Source organism: Triticum dicoccoides, chromosome 2B (genome assembly GCF_002162155.2).
Source record: "Triticum dicoccoides isolate Atlit2015 ecotype Zavitan chromosome 2B, WEW_v2.0, whole genome shotgun sequence".
Classification (NCBI taxonomy): domain Eukaryota; kingdom Viridiplantae; phylum Streptophyta; class Magnoliopsida; order Poales; family Poaceae; genus Triticum; species Triticum dicoccoides.
The window spans coordinates 223,870,521-223,888,509 of NC_041383.1; positions in this window are offsets into that span (position 1 = coordinate 223,870,521).

Sequence of the window (17,989 nt, forward strand, 5' to 3'; positions counted from 1 at the left end):
ATAGAGTACGCCGGGACCCCAGCCATCCACCATTACAAGGGGTTCAATGTATGTAAAGTCAGGGCGTTACTGATAATGCCATCCATAAGTGCTATTAATGATCTTAAAGACTACAGAGTGAACGCCTGACCATTGCAGTGCTGAGTGACTCCTGGTATTCAGTAGGTCGAGGGATTCCTTGTATGGTCGAGTGAAATCAGGTAGGAGGGGTACCCGAGTGATATGATTAGTCGAGTGGATTGCACTCGACACCTTTGACTAGGGGTTCTTTGTTGTCTCTTGGACTTCTTTGCTTCTAGGGTAGTGACTTTGGGTAGGGCGTATAGTTCAGGTCTATGACCCTACCCTGGGTCTGTATCCTCATCAAGCGGGGCGACAACGGTGATCTATGGTGGTCAGAGGTTGAAGACGACTAGCAAGTGGAGGTGGGCTGGGCCGCCAGCGTTGGGCCAGGTGGGCCATCAGGTAAGTTTCCTTTTTCCATCTACCTTTCTCTTGTATTTATTGTTTTCTATTTGTTTCTTTGTGTTTTGAATTTGGTTTTCAAACCAATTCAATTTTATTTCTTCAGGAAAATATTGTGGATGCTAGATGCATTATTCTAGGGCCCCACACATAATTCCAGAATTATTGGAGCAATAAGTAATATTTTATAGCATTTAGTTGCTCCAATTCAAACCCTTAATGAATTAATTCAAAAATCCAGAGATGGCCTAGAAAATGTGCGCAATTGTTGGCAGAGGTTTTCACCCATATCAAAAATGGTGAACTTTTCTGAAGGATATTTTGGGTTCATTGAAAATATTTTTAAGTTGAACCTATTTGAATTACTTGGTGCTAGCGTTTAGACATCCCCAATTCAAATTTCCTTTGAATTTAAACATGATGCATGGATGCTTTAGTGCAACTAGTTACAAGTAATTCTAGGGCTGTGACAAGAAGGCAAAGATATAACAACCACAGAGCCTCAAGCTAACAAGACAAAATCTTTTCTCGCGAGGTCAGATGCCAACAACCAAAGTTCAGTGCAGGAAAATGGGACAGAACAACAAGTGGTGAAGAAGAACATGGTGCAGCGCCTGCTGCTTCTTGAGCTTGCATTGGTTTTTCCCTTGAAGAGGAAAGGGTGATGCAGCAAAGTAGAGATAAGTATTTCCCTCGGTTTGAGAACCAAGGTATCAATCCAGTAGGAGGTACACGCAAGTCTCCAATCTATGCACCTGCACAAACAATCAAACACTTGCACCCAACGCGATAAAGCGGTTGTCAATCCTTCACGGTCACTTGCAAGGATGAGATCTGATAGAGATAGATATAAAGATTACTAAAATGTAAAACAAAGTAAAAGTAAATAAAACAGAGTGAGGTATTTTTGGTTTTTTGGTTTATAGATCTGAAAATATATGATGGAAAATAGATCCTGAGGCCATAGGTTTCACTAGAGGCTTCTCTCTTGAAAGAAAAAATGCGGTGGGTGAACAAATAATTTCGAGCAATTGATAGAAAAGCGCAAAGTTATGACGATATCCAAGGCAATGATTATGAATATAGGCATCACATCCGTGTCAAGTAGACCGACTCCTGCCTCCATCTACTACTATTACTCCACACATCGACCGCTATCCAGCATGCATCTAGAGTATTAAGTTCATAAGAACGGAGTAATGCCTTAAGTAAGATGACATGATGTAGAGGGATAAACTCAAGCAATATGATGAAAACCCCATCTTTTTACCCTTGATGGAAACAATACAATACGTGCCTCGCTACCCCTACTTTGTCACTAGGTGAGGACACCGCAAGATTGAACCCAAAACTAAGCTCCTTTCCCATTGTAAGAAGAACCAATCTAGTTGGCCAAACCAAACAGACAATTCGAAGAGAAATACAAAGATATCAAATCATGCATATAAGAATTCAAAGAAGACTCAAATGATATTCACAGATAATCTGGTCATAAATCCACAATTCATCGGATCTGGACAAACAAACCGCAAAAGAATACTACATCGGATAGATCTCCAAGAACATCGAGGAGAACATTGTATTGAAGATCAAAGAGAGAGAAGAAGCCATCTAACTACTAGCTATGTAGGTCTATGGTAAACTACTCACGCTTCATCGGAAGGGCAATAGAGTTGATGTAGAAGCCCTCTGTGATCAAACCCCCCTCTGGCAGGGTGCCGAAAAAGGCCCCAAGACGGGATCTCACGGGTATAGAAGGTTACAGCAGCGGAAAAGTATTTTGGTGGACGCTTCTGGTCATTTGGGAATATTTGGGAATTTATAGGCCAAAGATTAGGGTTAGAGGAGCTCCGAGGGGCCCACATTTTTCAACCCCCCCCCCCCCTAGGGCGCACCCCTGAGGCTTGTTGCTGCCTCGGTACTCCTCTGACTTCATCTCCAAGTCCTATGGGTGTCTTCTGGTCCAAGAAAAATCATCACAAAAGTTATATTCCGTTTGGACTCCGTTTGATATTCTTTTTCTGTAAAACTCAAAGACAAGGAAAAAATAGAAACTGACACTGGGCTCTAGATCAATAAGTTAGTCCCAAAAATAATTTAAAATATCATATTTATGCATATAAAACATCCAAAACACATAATATAATAGCATGGAACAATAAAAAATTATAGATACGTTGGAGACGTATCAAGCATCCCCAAGCTTAATTCCTGCTCGTCCTTGAGTAGGTAAATGATAAAAATAGAATTTTGATGTGGAATGCTACCTAACATATTTATCCATGTAATTTTCTTTATTGTGCATGAATATTCAGATCCATAAGATTCAAAACAAATTTTAATGTCAACATAAAAACAATAATACTTCACGCATACTAATAAAGCAATCATGTCTTCTCAAAATAACATGGCCAAAGAAAGTTATCCCTACAAAATCATATAGTCTGGCTATGCTCCATCTTCATCATGCAAAGTATTAAATCATGCACAACCCCGGTTTTAGTCAAGCAATCGTTTCATACTTTAGTATTCTCAAACTTTTTCCACTTTCACACAATACATGAGCGTGAGCCATGGATATAGCACTATAGGCGGAATAGAATATGGTGGTTGTGGACAAGAGAAAAAGGAGATGGTCTCACATCAACTAGGCGTATTAACAGGCTATGGAGATGCCCATCAATAGATATCAATGTGAGTGAGTAGGGATTGCCATGCAATGGATGCACTAGAGCTATAAAGTGTATGAAAGCTCAAAAAGAAACTAAGTGGATGTGCATCCAACTCTCTTGCTCACGAAGACCTAGGGCAATTTGAGGAAGCCCATCATTGGAATATACAAGCCAAGTGCTATAATGAAAAATTCCCACTAGTATATGAAAGTGACAACATACGAGACTCTCTATCATGAAGATCATGATGCTACTTTGAAGCACAAGTGTGGTAAGGATAGTAGCATTGCCCCTTCTCTCTTTTCTCTCATTTTTTCTTTTTTTGTGTGGGCTTCTTCTGGCCTGTCTTTTTTAGGCTTCTTTGGCCTCTTTTATTTTTTGTAAAGTCCGTAGACTCATCCCAACTTGTGAGGGAATTATAGCTTCCATGATCGTTTCCTCACATGGGACAATGCTCTAATAATGATGTTCATCACACTTTTATTTACTTACAACTCAAGAATTACAACTCAATTCTAGAACGAAATATGACTCTATAGGAATGCCTCGTGCATATGAGAACGATATGACAATGATGGTGCATGTCATAATAAATGGAACGGTGGAAATTGCATGGCAATATATCTCGGAATGGCTATGGAAATTCCATAATAGGTAGGTATGGTGGCTGTTTTGAGGAAGGTATATGGTGGGTGTAATGCACCGGCGAGAAATGCGCGGTACTAGAGAGGCTAGCAATGGTGGAAGGGTGAGAGTGCGTATAATCCATGGATTCAACATTAGTCATAAAGAACTCACATACTTATTGCAAAAATTTATTAGCTACCAAACAAAGTACTACACGCATGCTCCTAGGGGAAGGCTTGGTAGGAGTTAACCATCACGCGATCCCGATCTCCACACAAAGGAAGACAATCAATAAATAAATCATGCTCCAACTTCATCACATAACAGTTCACCATACGTGCATGCTACAGGAATCACAAACTTTAACACAATTATTTCTACCAATCCACAATTACTCACTAGCATGACTCAAATATCATCATCTTTATATCTCAAAACAAATGCAAGGAATCAAACTTCTCATAGTATTCAATGCTCTTTATATGAAAGTTTTTATTATATCCCTCTTGGGTGCCCATCATATTAGGACTAAATTCTTCCTGAGCAAATTACCATGCTGTTTAGAGACTTTTAAAATAATATAAGTGAAGCATGAGAGTTCAACAATTTCTATAAAATAAATCCACCGCCATGCTCAAAAGATATAAGTGAAGCACATAGAGTATTCTAATAAATCACGATTCATGCGTGTCCCTCTCAATAGGTGTGTACAGCAAGGATGATTGTGGCAAACAATAAAGCAAAGACTCATATAATACAAGACGCTCCAAGCAAAACACATATCATGTGGTGAATAAAAATATAGCCTCGACGAAAGAGGGGATGCCATCCGGGGAATCCCCAAGCTTAGATGCTTGGTTGTCATTGAATATTACCTTGGGGTGCCTTGGGAATCCCCAAGCTTAGGCTCTTGCCACTCCTTATTCCATAGCCCATCAAATCTCTAACCAAAACTTGAAAACTTCACAACACAAAAGTCAACAGAAAACTCATGAGATCCGTTAGTATAAGAAAATAAATCACCACTTTTTGGTATTGTTTTGAACTCATTCTTTATTTATATTGGTGCAATATCTACTGTATTCCAACTTTTCCATGGTCCATACCCCCCGATACTACCCATAGATTCATCAAAATAAGCAAACAACACATAGAAAACAGAATCTGTCAAAAACAGAACAATCTGTAGTAACCAGGAAGCTTTGTATACTTATGTAATGCCAAAAAATCTGAAAAACTAGAAAAACCTGGGTAATTTGTACATTAATCTTGTGTAAAAAATTCAGATCAAAATCATGCTTTTGTGATGTTTGAAAATTGTTTTACTGGGCGCAAAAGTTTATGTTTTTTAGCAAGATCAAATCAACAATCTTCCAAACTATCCCAAAGGTGTTACTTGGCACAAACACTAAATTAAAACATGAAAACACCTCTAACCAGAGGCTAGAAGATATATTTTCATAAAACAGAAAATAAAAATATTGGGTTGTCTCTCAACAAGCGCTTTTCTTTAAAGCATTTTAGCTAGGCATTGATAATTTCAATGATGCTCACACAAAAGACAAGAATTGATGCACAAAGAGAGCATCATAAAAAATGTGACAAACACATATAAGTCTAACATACTCCCTATGCATAGGCATTTTATAAGCAAACAAATTATCAAGGCAAGCAAAAACTAGCAGATGCAAGGAAGAAGAATAAAACATAGACAATTTAAGCATCAAGAGAGGTAATTAGTAACATGAAGATTTCTACAACCATATTTTCCTCTCTCATAATAATTGCATGTAGGATCATAATCAAATTCAACAATATCGCTATCACATAACATACTCTCTACATGATCCTCATGCATGCAAAGTTGACACTCTTCCAAAATACTGGGATTATCATCAAATAAAGTCATGACCTCTCCAAGCCCACTTTCATCAAAAATTTCATAAGATTGAACATTTTTCAAATACGTGGGATCTAAAGTTGACACTCTTCCAAACCTACTTTCAATATTATTGCAAACATTATTATCAATCTCATATTCGTCATGGGGCTTAAATAAATTTTCAAGATCATAAGAAGAATCACCCAATCATGATCATTGCAACAAGTAGTAGACATAGCAAAATTAGCATCCCCAAGCTTAGGGTCTTGCATATCATTAACACAACTGACACTAATAGAATTTATAATAAAACATTGCAATCATGATTTTCATTCAAGGAGCTATTGTGAATCACTTTATAATTTTCTTCTTTCAACACTTAATCACAATTTTCAGATTCACGAATTTCAACCAAAACCTCATAAAGATAATCTAGTCCACTCAACTTAGTAGCAATTGGTTCATCATAATTGGATCTTTTAAAAATAATAGCAAGTGGATGGGGATCCATATCAATAAATTTTTAGCAAGCGAAGATGCAAGCATATAGAAGGCACATGGCAACACAAGCAAAAATAGCAAACAAGCAAAAAAGGCATATGGAAAAACAAACAAAAGAAGGGCGAATAAAATGGAAAATATTTTTGTGTTTTTCTGAAAATGTACTAGAAGTGGGGGAGAGGAAAACGAGAGGCAAATGGTGAATAATGTAATGCAAGAGATGAGAGTTTATGATGGGATACTTGGTAGGCTTGATGTAGAACCTCCCTGGCAACGATGCTAGAAATTCTTCCTACTACTTCTTGAGCTTGCATTGGTTTTTCGCTTCAAGAGGATAGGGTGATGGAGCAAAGTAGAGATAAGTATTTCCATCAGCTTGAGAGCCAAGGTATCAATCCAGTAGGATGTACACGCAAGTCTCCAATCTATGCACTTACACAAACAATCAAACACTTGCGCCCAACACGATAAAGGGGTCAATCCCTTCACGGTCACTTGGAAGGATGAAATCTGATAGAGATAGATATAAAGATTACTAAAACATAAAAAAATAAAAGTAAATAAAACTTTGCAAGGTATTTTTGGGTTTTTGAGTTTATAGATCTGAAAATATATGATGGAAAATAGACCTGGAGGCCATAGGTTTCACTAGAGGCTTCTCTCTTGAATGAAAACGTACGGTGGGTGAACAAATTACTGTCGAGAAATTGATAGAAAATCGCAAAGTTATGACGATATCCAAGGCAATGATTATGAATATAGGCATCACATCCGTGTCAAGTAGACCGACTCCTGCCTGCATCTACTACTATTACTCCACACATCGACCGCTATCCAGCATGCATCTAGAGTATTAAGTTCATAAGAATGGAGTAACGCCTTAAGTAAGATGACATGATGTAGAGGGATAAACTCAAGCAATATGATGAAAATCCCATCTTTTTACCCTTGATGGAAACAATACAATATGTGCCTTGCTACCCCTACTTTGTCACTGGGTGAGGACACCGCAAGATTGAACCCAAAACTAAGCTCCTTTCCCATTCAAGAAGAACCAATCTAGTTGGCCAAACCAAACCGATAATTAAAAGAGAAATACAAAGATATCAAATCATGCATATAATAATTCAGAGAAGACTCAAATAATATTCATAGATAATATGATCATAAATCCACAATTCATCAGATCTCGACAAAAACACCACAAAAGAATATTACATCTGATAGATCTCCAAGAACATCGAGGAGAACATTGCATTGAAGATCAAAGAGAGAGAAGAAGCCATCTAGCAACTAGCAATGGACCCATAGGTATGTTGTAAACTACTCACGCTTCATTGGAAGGGCAATAGAGTTGATGTAGAAGCCCTCCATGATCGAATCCCCCTCTGGCAAGGTGCCAGAAAAGGCCCCAAGATGGGTTCTCACAGGTACAGAAGGTTACGGCGGCGGAAAAGTATTTTGGTGGACGCTTCTAGTCATTTGGGTATATTTGGGAATTTACAGGCCAAAGATTAGGGTTGGAGGAGTTCTGAGGGGCCCACAAGCCATCAGGGCGCCCCCCTAGGGCATGCCCCTAAGGCTTGTCGCTGCCTCATGACTCCTCTGACTTCATCTCCAAGTCCTACGGGTGTCTTCTAGTCCAAGAAAAATCATCACGAAAATTTTATTCCGTTTGGACTCCGTTTGATATTCTTTTCTGTAATACTCAAAAACAAGGGGGAAAACATAAAATAGCACTGGGCTCTAGGTCAATAAGTTAGTTCTTAAAATAATATAAATATCATATTAATGCATATAAAACTTCCAAAATAGATAGTACAATAGCATGGAACAATCAAAAATTATAGATACGTTGGAGATATATCAGCGCCCAGTTTACTTTGTCAATTCACTTCTCCGGGGGGCTAGGTCAAGCTACTCTGGTGTGCAAAAGTTGCTCTTTGGCCTCCTCATGGCCTCACGGCAGCTGCGCCATTACTTCTAGGAACATCACATCATCGTTGCCACCCGCTTTTCGCTGCAATGCATCTTGAGAAGTCCAGAAGCCACCAGCAGGATAGTGGAGTGGGCATTGGAGCTAACGAGCTTTGTTTTGAAGTTTCAAAGAACATCAACAATCTAAAGCAGAGCCTTGGCAGAGTTCATTGCAGAATGGACACCAACTCCAGATGAAGAAATACCAGAGACCTCGCTTCCTGGCAAAGAAGCGCCCCAAGATTGGATCATGTACGTTTAACAATCAGACTCATATAGGTGTGTTCTTCAAAAGATGTTCTATAGGACAACATATTTGCTTAAATAAGCCACTTAGAACACATTAAGATATACATCCACCTGCCATGAATATTAGGATAGCATTGCATCTTCATGGAGTGGTATTATTAATTGTAAGGATACTCTCCTCTCAATTGACCAACAGCTTATCTTCCACATCTAATTCATGGGATCTCTGATCACACAGAGTAGGTTACCACTATGAACAACTCATATTGTGGGTCTCATACCCATCTCCTTCGATGCATTATCCATCACATTACGTGATAGACCCTTAGTAAAAGGATCTACCAGATTTTTAGACATTTGGATATAATCCAATGCAATAACTCCAGAGTTTCTCATCTTCCTGACAGACTTTAACCTTCTCTAAACATGTCTTGATGACTTCATGTTATCCTTTGAGATGCTCAATTTCGTGATTGTGGTTTCATTGTCCCAATTCATAAGGATACCAGGTACATGTTTCTCAACAACTGGCAAGTCATTCAAGAGCCGACAAAGCCTGCTTCGACCGTAGCTTTTTTTCAGGGTTGCTTCGACCGTAGCTGTATCAAGTGTTGTGAGTTCTGCTTCCATTGTTGACCTCGTTAAGATGGTCTGCTTACAAGGCTTCCAAGCAACAGTGCCACCTCCATGAGTGAGTACATATCCACTCGTGGCCTTTATCTCATCAGCATTTGAGATCCAGTTTGAGTCACTATACCCTTCGAGCACCTTTGGGCACCTAGTGTAGTGAATTCCATAATTCATAGTGCCTTTCAAATAACGCAGAACTATCTCTAGAGCTTTCTAATGATCATCTCCCGGTTTTGAAACAAATCCGCATAGTTTACTAACAACAAAAGAGATGTCAGGTCTTGTAGCAGTGGCTAAATACATAAGTGAGCCAATAATATAAGAATACTAGACCATAAAAGCACGCATTGCCGCGCCCGCCATCTTAAGTACTACCTTTGTGCACTAATATAGGAAGTTTTTGTGGTTCAATTTGAATTGAAAAAAGGTCTTACATCAGTGTACAGAGGGAGCGCGTCTTAACAAAACAATAGGGCATCTTAATAAAAGAATAACGGAAATATCTGAAAAAAATCTAGTTATTTGTACCACTTGGAGCAATCAAACTTGGTGCTATCTTCTGCCAGAATATTTATATGTTCATCCGCTCCATACATCTCATGTATGACAATAGAGTGCCGGTACAACAACAAGTCATAATATACCCAAGTACTCCTAAAAAGGAAAAACATCATTCTTGTCTACCTATAGTGAGCAGCGTTCTGCAATCAACAACCACAAAATTAGAAGCAATATTTCAAACATCTCCTAAAATTGTATGCTTGAAGAAATGATTGTAAAGATGAGATTGGACATGTATAATAACTTAAGGAAATGAAGAAAGAAATGAAATTAACATGAATGACATAATCAACTTTCTATAGCATTTCCCTATTAGCTCATGATAAATAGAAAGGTGATCTCTAGAACTGAAAGTCATGAATTCATCTCACAGTGATTGCGTAAAGCTCCACCGACCATAGAGAGATCCCATTGTGTAGGATTCGTAAATTTGACAGATTGGGGTTTATCACATAATAATCGATGCAAATTGACATAACTATTATTGGTTTCCCAAATAATATGATCTTCAAATAATTTATGTGTGTTCCATGTCTCAAAGAGCTGACTTCTCACCCTTTTCACCATAGAAATAGCTTCCAGAGAGCTCAAAGCCTTGGGATTAGGAGACAAAATAAAGATAAGTCATGTTCTATGGTCAAGAAAAGAAAGAAATGTGCATCCATAATCCTGCAACTTCAGCATGGATCTTAAGAAAATAATGTGCGTTCAATGCATTTCACACTTCCTGCAAAGAGGGAAAAAATTGCCAGTATATAATTTAGACGCCAAACATTATACATATGAGCATGTAAAAAGTTGGTGCTACTGAAAAATATTTAAAATATATAGACTGGCATATAGTACTGAACTACTAATTCTACAGACCAAATTGAGATGATGAAAAAATAGCATGCTGATGAAAGTACTTGCACCAAATAAGACATGGGGACATAATATAGAAAACACAATCTATTTAAATGGGGTGTATTATTAGCATATTAGCAGATCATCTCCTTTTGTTAAAGATGCTTCTTGTCTAAGGTTCCAGAATTTATTCATCACCTCAACTGTAGATCAGAGCCTCCTTGGCAACTGAATCATAGTGAATTATCCTGCTATAACAACAATGGTTTGCTGGCCCAATCAAGCATATCAAAATCTCTACTTGAGTACTGGGTCGCTACTGGCTTGGTTCTCATTTGTTTGATCAATGTCGTACATCTATTAATTGCCTAGGAAAGTGATTTCTACCGGTAATTATCTTGCAACTTAAACAAGCTTAGTTTCAATTAGCTTTGTTAGATAGTAAAGTGGCAATACCAGTCTAACAATTGAACACACATAACAGCCTACTCGATTAATGTCTACATCTCCATGTGTCTTTCAGTGATCGGTGTCAGGGGAATTCACAAAATAGATAGAGGCATACAGGTAGATACTGGACCTTTATCAGGATAATTACACGGCAGTTTCAGCTTATTACCTAATGGGGAGGGACGCACGGTACAACGGCAAGGGCATGGAGGACGATGCAGGAGGAGGACGATCGGCGATGGATGCCAACGGTGTGGGCGGCCGCAGCAGCCGCCATGTAGGAATACTGCAAGACAAGCCATTAAAAATAACAAAATAAAAAAAAGGCCTGCGGAGAATGAGTACATGGTTAGTGGAGGGCACCGATGCGGAGGCAGACACATAGCAGAAGCTTGCGACGGGACGGAGAACAGCGGCGGCGCATCACGGAAGAAGGAACAGCAGTGGCGCAGAGGAAGGAACAGAAAATGAGCAGCAGCACAAGTGGAGGTGAATTAACATACTCTTTTCTTTTTGGCCGTCCAATTGAACTGTGCATAGTAAGTGGTTCGTTAATCCTTGCCCTCTTACACTGGGGCAGGACTCTACTTGGCCCGCTAGCGCAAGGTGGCTGGCGTGCATCGCTTCCACGTGATTGTAATTGAGAACGTTTAGGCATTTTTATTCTACTTAAATGCAGCACGTCTCGCAAACAGATTATACGAAATCTGGAAGAAAGGAAAGGAAACAACCAAAATGGGTGTGGCTGGTTGGAATTAAAACCAAACAAAACACATTGAATTGCAACTAAAATGATAGTAACAAATAAAACATAATGCTGAAAAAGCAACGATATGTAAGAATGAGTTAGTTGTGGAACCTGTCCAGAAGCCATGGTTGCAATTGGGTGTAACACACACAGCCCCGAGCAGTTTCAATCCGGAAATCCCAAACGAATGAGCACTGTGAACCTGCAAGGAAGGAAGGAAGTTTCGTACATATGAAAACATGTAGGAGAATTAGGAGTAAGATGAATAAACAGCAAGAACAGACCTAAGCAACAAGCATGGCGGACAAGCGACACAGGTGGCAGGAAGGAAGGGATGTTGGGAGGTATATAAGGAAGAACGAGATGTTGGGGTAACGCACCAACACGGCAAATTAATCACCATCATCACCCCTGAAGTTAATTACCATCATCACCATTATCACAGGAGGTAGACAGTGGGCCTTCAAGGCGGCAGTTTCGGCTTCGGTTACGGGAGGGGAAGGGGTGTGTGGTAGAGTTGCAAGGTATCGAGGACGGTGCAGTACGACGGCAGCCGGCGGTGAAAGCCGGCGGCGCGGAAGACCGCCGCGACCGCCATTAAATACGTGAACGCTGCAAGGCAGAAAAACTCAAAAAAGGAATGAAGGGGCTATGGAGGAAGTGTAGAGTGGAGGGGGGGGTGCGGGCGCTGAGGCAGTCTCGCAGCATAATCTCACACACGGCGGACTGACGGTGCATCGGGAGGGACGAACGCCGCCGCCGCATTGAGAGAGGAGGAAGGAGGCCGATGCGGAGGAACAGAGGAATCTGTTAGTTCTGGGGCCTAGGCAACATGGGCTGCTAGCATGGAGTGGGAATAAGTGGGCCGGCCCGGTTACGGACAGGAAGAGGAGGTCGCTCCGCAGAGCGGTGGCTCGCGAGACGGCACGCGAGCGAGCAGGGACGCCCGAATTTGATATAGATCGTACGTTCGATGATCAGACGGGTGAAACGGTGAAATCGCTGTGGAGGCTCATAGCTAGCCCCATTATACTGTTTCTCAATTTCAATTGATCTCTAGTGATTCTTCAATTCTTTTGAAGCAGCATGCTAGCATCATATGTTGTTGGAGAGGGCTTGCAATCACTATAGCCAAAGCGACTCAAGATCTTTTCCACATAGTGAGATTGAAGCAATGTAATCCCTCCATCATCACATCTCAATAGCTTGATGTTCAGAATAACATCCGCTACTCCTAAATCCTTCATCTCAAAACAACAAGATAGGAAATCATTGACCTCCCTAATAACATTTAGATTTGTTCTGAAAATCAATATGTCATCAACATACAAGCAAAGGATAACCCCCTCGCCCCCACCACACACATTTGTCAGCTTCGTTTACAACAAAGCCTGCAGCTGTTGAAGTTCTTTCAAACTTATCATGCCATTGCTTAGGTGCTTGCTTAAGTCCATACAAAGACTTCAACAATTTGCACACCTTTCCTTCCTGACCGTCCACAATAAATCCATCTGGTTGTTCCATGTAAATTTTCTCGTCCAACTCTCCATTTAGGAAAGCAGTATTAACATCCATTTGATGAACGATAAGACCATATGAGGCAGCTAATGAAAGTAGTACTCGAATAGTGCTCAGTCGAGCCAGAGGTGAGTAAGTATCAAAGAAGTCTTCACCTTCCTTTTGGGTATAACCCTTGGCAACGAGCCATGCCATGTACTTCTCAATAGTACCATCAGGCCTAAGCTTCTTCTTGAATACCCATTTGCACCATATAGGTTTGCACCCATAAGGATCAGTGATCTCCCAAGTTTCATTTGCCAAGATGGAATCCATCTCACTATGGACCACTTCCTTCCAGTAGTCAAAATCTTTAGATGCATATGCCTCTGAAATAGAACTGGGAGTGTCATATATGAAATACACAAGAAAATCATCACCAAAGGACTATGCAGTCCTCTGTCTCTTGCTCCTTTTAGGAGTCTCATTATTGTCCTAGGATCTTCAATATGTTGCATCGGAATGGTAGGTTTAGAGATTGCAACTACATCCCGACTCGATGAACTAGGCAACTCCTGATTTGATGAGCTACCCATATCCTTCATGGGAAAGGTATCTTCAAAGAAAGTTGCATCATTCGACTCCATGATTGTGCCAATAGGCATGTCTGATACCTCAGATTTTACAATCAAGAATCTATAAACAATGCTATGAAAAGCATACCCAAGAAAAACACAATCCAATATTTTTGTTCCAAGCTTGTGCTTGTTTGGAATTGGCACATTAACTTTCGCCAAGAAGCGGCAAGTTCATTAGTAAGAGAGTTTTAACCTTTTCTTCCCCCATTCCTCGAGTGGAATTATCTCTTTGTTCTTTGTGGGAACTCAATTTAGGACATGACATGCAGTCAATATCACCTCCCTGCCATACCTTGGAGAGACCCAATGCGTCTAACATGGCGTTAACCAAATCAGTTAGAGTATGGTTCTTTCTTTTGGCTACCCCATTTGACTGAGGTGAATAGGAAGGCGTCCTCTCACGGATTATACCATGTTCTGCATAGGAAGAATCAAATTCATTGGAGAAATACTATCCACCATGATCGGACCTAAGCCTCTTGATCTTTCGATCAAGTTGGTTTTCTGCTTCACCTTTATAGATCTTGAAAAAGTTCAAAGCCTCATCTTTTGACTTCAGCAAATACACATGATAGTATATAGTGGAGTCACTAATTAACATCATGAAATATTTCTTTCCACCTTTTGTCAAAAACACCATTCATTTCACAAAGATCTGTATGTACGAGCTCTAGTGGCGCAAGATTTCTTGTTTCTGCAGTTTTATGAGACTTACGAGGTTGCTTAACTTGCACACAAACTTGGCACTTAGATCCCTTGACAATGGTAAAATTAGGGATTAAGTTCAACTTGGCTAGCCTCGTCATGCAACCAAAATTAATATGACAGAGATGTGAATGCCAGACATTTGATTCACTATTATTGCAAACATGATTAACAACTTTATTGCAAACATCTGCAAGGATAAATGAAACAAGCCTCCAGATTCATAGCCTTTACCAACAAAAGTTCCATACTTGGATATTAAAAATTTATTCGACCCGAAGACAAGCTTGTAGCCGTCTCTACACAGAAGAGATCCGCTAACAAGATTTTGATTGACGGAGGGGACATAAGGCACGTTCTTCAGCTGCATGATCTTCCCCGAAGTAAACTTCAGATCGACTGTGCCAACACCATGAACATAAGCACTTGAACCATTCCCCATCAGCATGGTGGAAGTCCCTGTGGTCTGATAAGAAGATAACATGGAAATATCACCACATACATGTACACTAACAACCATGTCAATCAATTAGGAGAATGACATTACTGAAAGAATAGTGGGAAATATACCATATCCAACATCCTTCATGTCAATGTCAGCAATGACAACATTGGCGATCTTGCCTCCTTTCCCATGTCGCTTGTCATAATGGTTAGGGCAACTAGGAGCCCAATGACCAGGATCTCCGCACACATGACAAACACCTTTCTTCTTGTCAGTCTTCTTCTTGAAGTTGTGGTGTGTTGTGAAGCCTTGTACTTCCCATCGAATTTTTCTTTACCATCAAACTTGACCTTGTTCTTGAACTTGGGAGGCTGGAAGTTTTTCTTCTTCACCAGATTGGCACTAGAACCTCCCTCAATACCTCGAGCATGTGTGTCTTTTGCTCTCGTCTTTTCTTCTGCATCAAGAGTACCAATGAGATCGAGAATGAAAAACTCTGGTCTCTTGTGTTCCAGAGAGGTAGAAAAGTACCTCCACGATGGAGGAAGCTTAGTGATGATGCCTCCGGCAAATAACTTGTCCGATAACATACAATTGAAGTGATCAAGTTCTCTAGCAAATGACTGTATCTCATGAGCTTGCTCAACCACGGAGCACTAATTAGTCATCCTGTAGTCATAGAATTGTTCCATGATGTACAACTCAGTGTCGGCATCCCAGACCCCAAACTTGGCCTCGAGTGCGTCCAACATATCTTTGCCATTATCAATTGACGCATAAGCATCAACTATGTTCTCACCAAGAACACTCAAGAGAGTAGCCTTAAACATGGTATCAATTTTCTAAAAAGCTTGTTCCTGTTGAGGAGAAGATCTCCTTTGGGTTTGCCAAGAGTAGCATCATAGTAGCTCATGGTTTGAAACCATAGAACAACTCTCAAATGCCACCTCTTATAGTGCACACCCTCGAACATAGGAGGCCTCATGGATGGAGCAAAACCACTTGGGTAAATTGCCTATAACAAGGTTTTTGGATTGTTCAGCATATGAGCAATTTACCATATGATTTAATCCATAGAAATACTAGATAAATATGACTATTATAGCAGTGATGAAACAAGTCGTGTAATCTAATAAAGAGAAAGCAAATAGCATTTGCACATGTGAAATACAACAGAACATATGTAGAGCAAATACTAGAAGAAGAAACTGTAGTAGGTACTCGAACAAAAAGAACATGAACACGCACTGAGCTACGGCAGTAGCAATAGCGTTGGAGCTAATGTTATCACCTGTGTCGAAGAGGTCGTCAACGTCGGGGAAGAAGTCATCGTTGGGGAAGTAGTCGTCGGCGTCCGGAGTGTCCGTGATGAACAGGTCAGTAGTCACACAGAGCGCTCCCCAAAAACCTTATCACCCTTCTCCCGTACAGGACTCAAAGAGGTGGGGTTTCGGAGGCCTATTGCCCTGACCCGCGGTGCACGCCGCAAGTCGGGATGGGGAAGATCATAGAAGTATCTTAGTGCTCTGGAACTCGGCGGCGTGAGGAAGGTGTCGTTCTGATGTTTCTCTTTGGAGAGGAGTGACCTCTTTTTTATAGGCACAGGATAAGGAGACGAATAGGCAGCGATGGGATGTGAAGCAAAAAAGGGAGACAAAATGAACAGGCAATAGCCGAAGGGTGCAATGTTCGTATTCAATCTCCACTACAGAAAAACTTTTCAGCTCCCGTGTGACCTTTCGTATACCAATAGCGCATGGCAAAAATTTAGACAACAACTCGGCTCATTCCAGCAATCCGTGGCGCATCGTGGCGAGGCGTGCGCAGCGAGGTGGGCGGTGGAGGAGGAACGTGCGTGAATGTCTCTCTTTTTCTTATCCTCATACATCTCGAGAAACAACCTCCCTTATAAAGAGGTCTAACTCCTACTAGGTGAGAAGTATGAGACTAAACTTTAGTCCCACCTCTTGCCTTGCATCAATGGGCTAAGTGGGCCACTAGGATTTATTAGGAATTCTGGAAATACTGCTTGGCTGGTCCAAAAATATACTAAATTCCAGCAGGTGCTTCATTTCCGGGGCTCCGGGCCAGCCAAAGATGGGAAAGAGCATCGGCGGTCATATTAGGCTAGGTTGGAGTCCGGTCTAATTCAAATATGTCGAAGACCATCCGGTTTTATGTAAAAATTATCCAACTTTCAATGAAATCTGTCTGGTTTGTTTAAATATGTATCAAATTTGCTTAATTTCCCTGATATCAGACGTTTATGACTAGCTTTAGATGTCTGGCTCCTGTATTAGTGTCTGCGGACAGGTCCCCGGTCCGCAGACAGATGCGGTGTCCGGTTTGCGGGTCGGCATTGGAGATGACGTAAGTCCTCCGGAGCTGCTTCAAGACCTTGTCACGGAGAACCTTCCACTTTCCTCTTGGTTTGATTTAGAGTGTTTTTTTAGGGAAAGCCGTCATGGCGGTTTATATTTCATGCGCAAAAAGTGATACATCGTTTGTTAATACATCTACTAGAAACCCCGGAGGCTCCGATTTCCAAACAATTGTATGAGAGAACTCCGAGTTTCTAGCCAATAAATCTGCCGCCGCATTGGCCTCCCTAGGGCAGTAGGAAAACATAATAGAAATAAAATTTCTAGCAAGAAAAGAACATTCTTCATAAATTGCGGCTGCCGGGCCTAGCGAATTACCACCCCCTTGCATGACTTCGACGACCTCCATGCAATCGGACTCGATGCAAATTTTATTGCACCCAACTTCATTTGCGAGTAAGAGCCCATCTCGCATACCTCTAGCTTTTGTCGTAGCCGCGTCTTCCACAAAAGGGATATTACTGCATGAAGCTGCGACGAAGAAACCAGCTTCGTCTCGTAATATTGCACCCGTACCCCCTGTTCCCCTATCAGGATCAAAAGTGGCATCGACATTAAGTTTGATAACTCCCTCTGATGGCTTACTCCATCCATATCTTCTCAGTTTCGCTTGCTTCGACTTTGCCTTGGAAAAATTCTTAGCAAGAGCTAAAATTGCTTGCGCTGACCTGCTTGGTTCATACACATATTCACCATGAGTGTAGCAGTGTCTTTC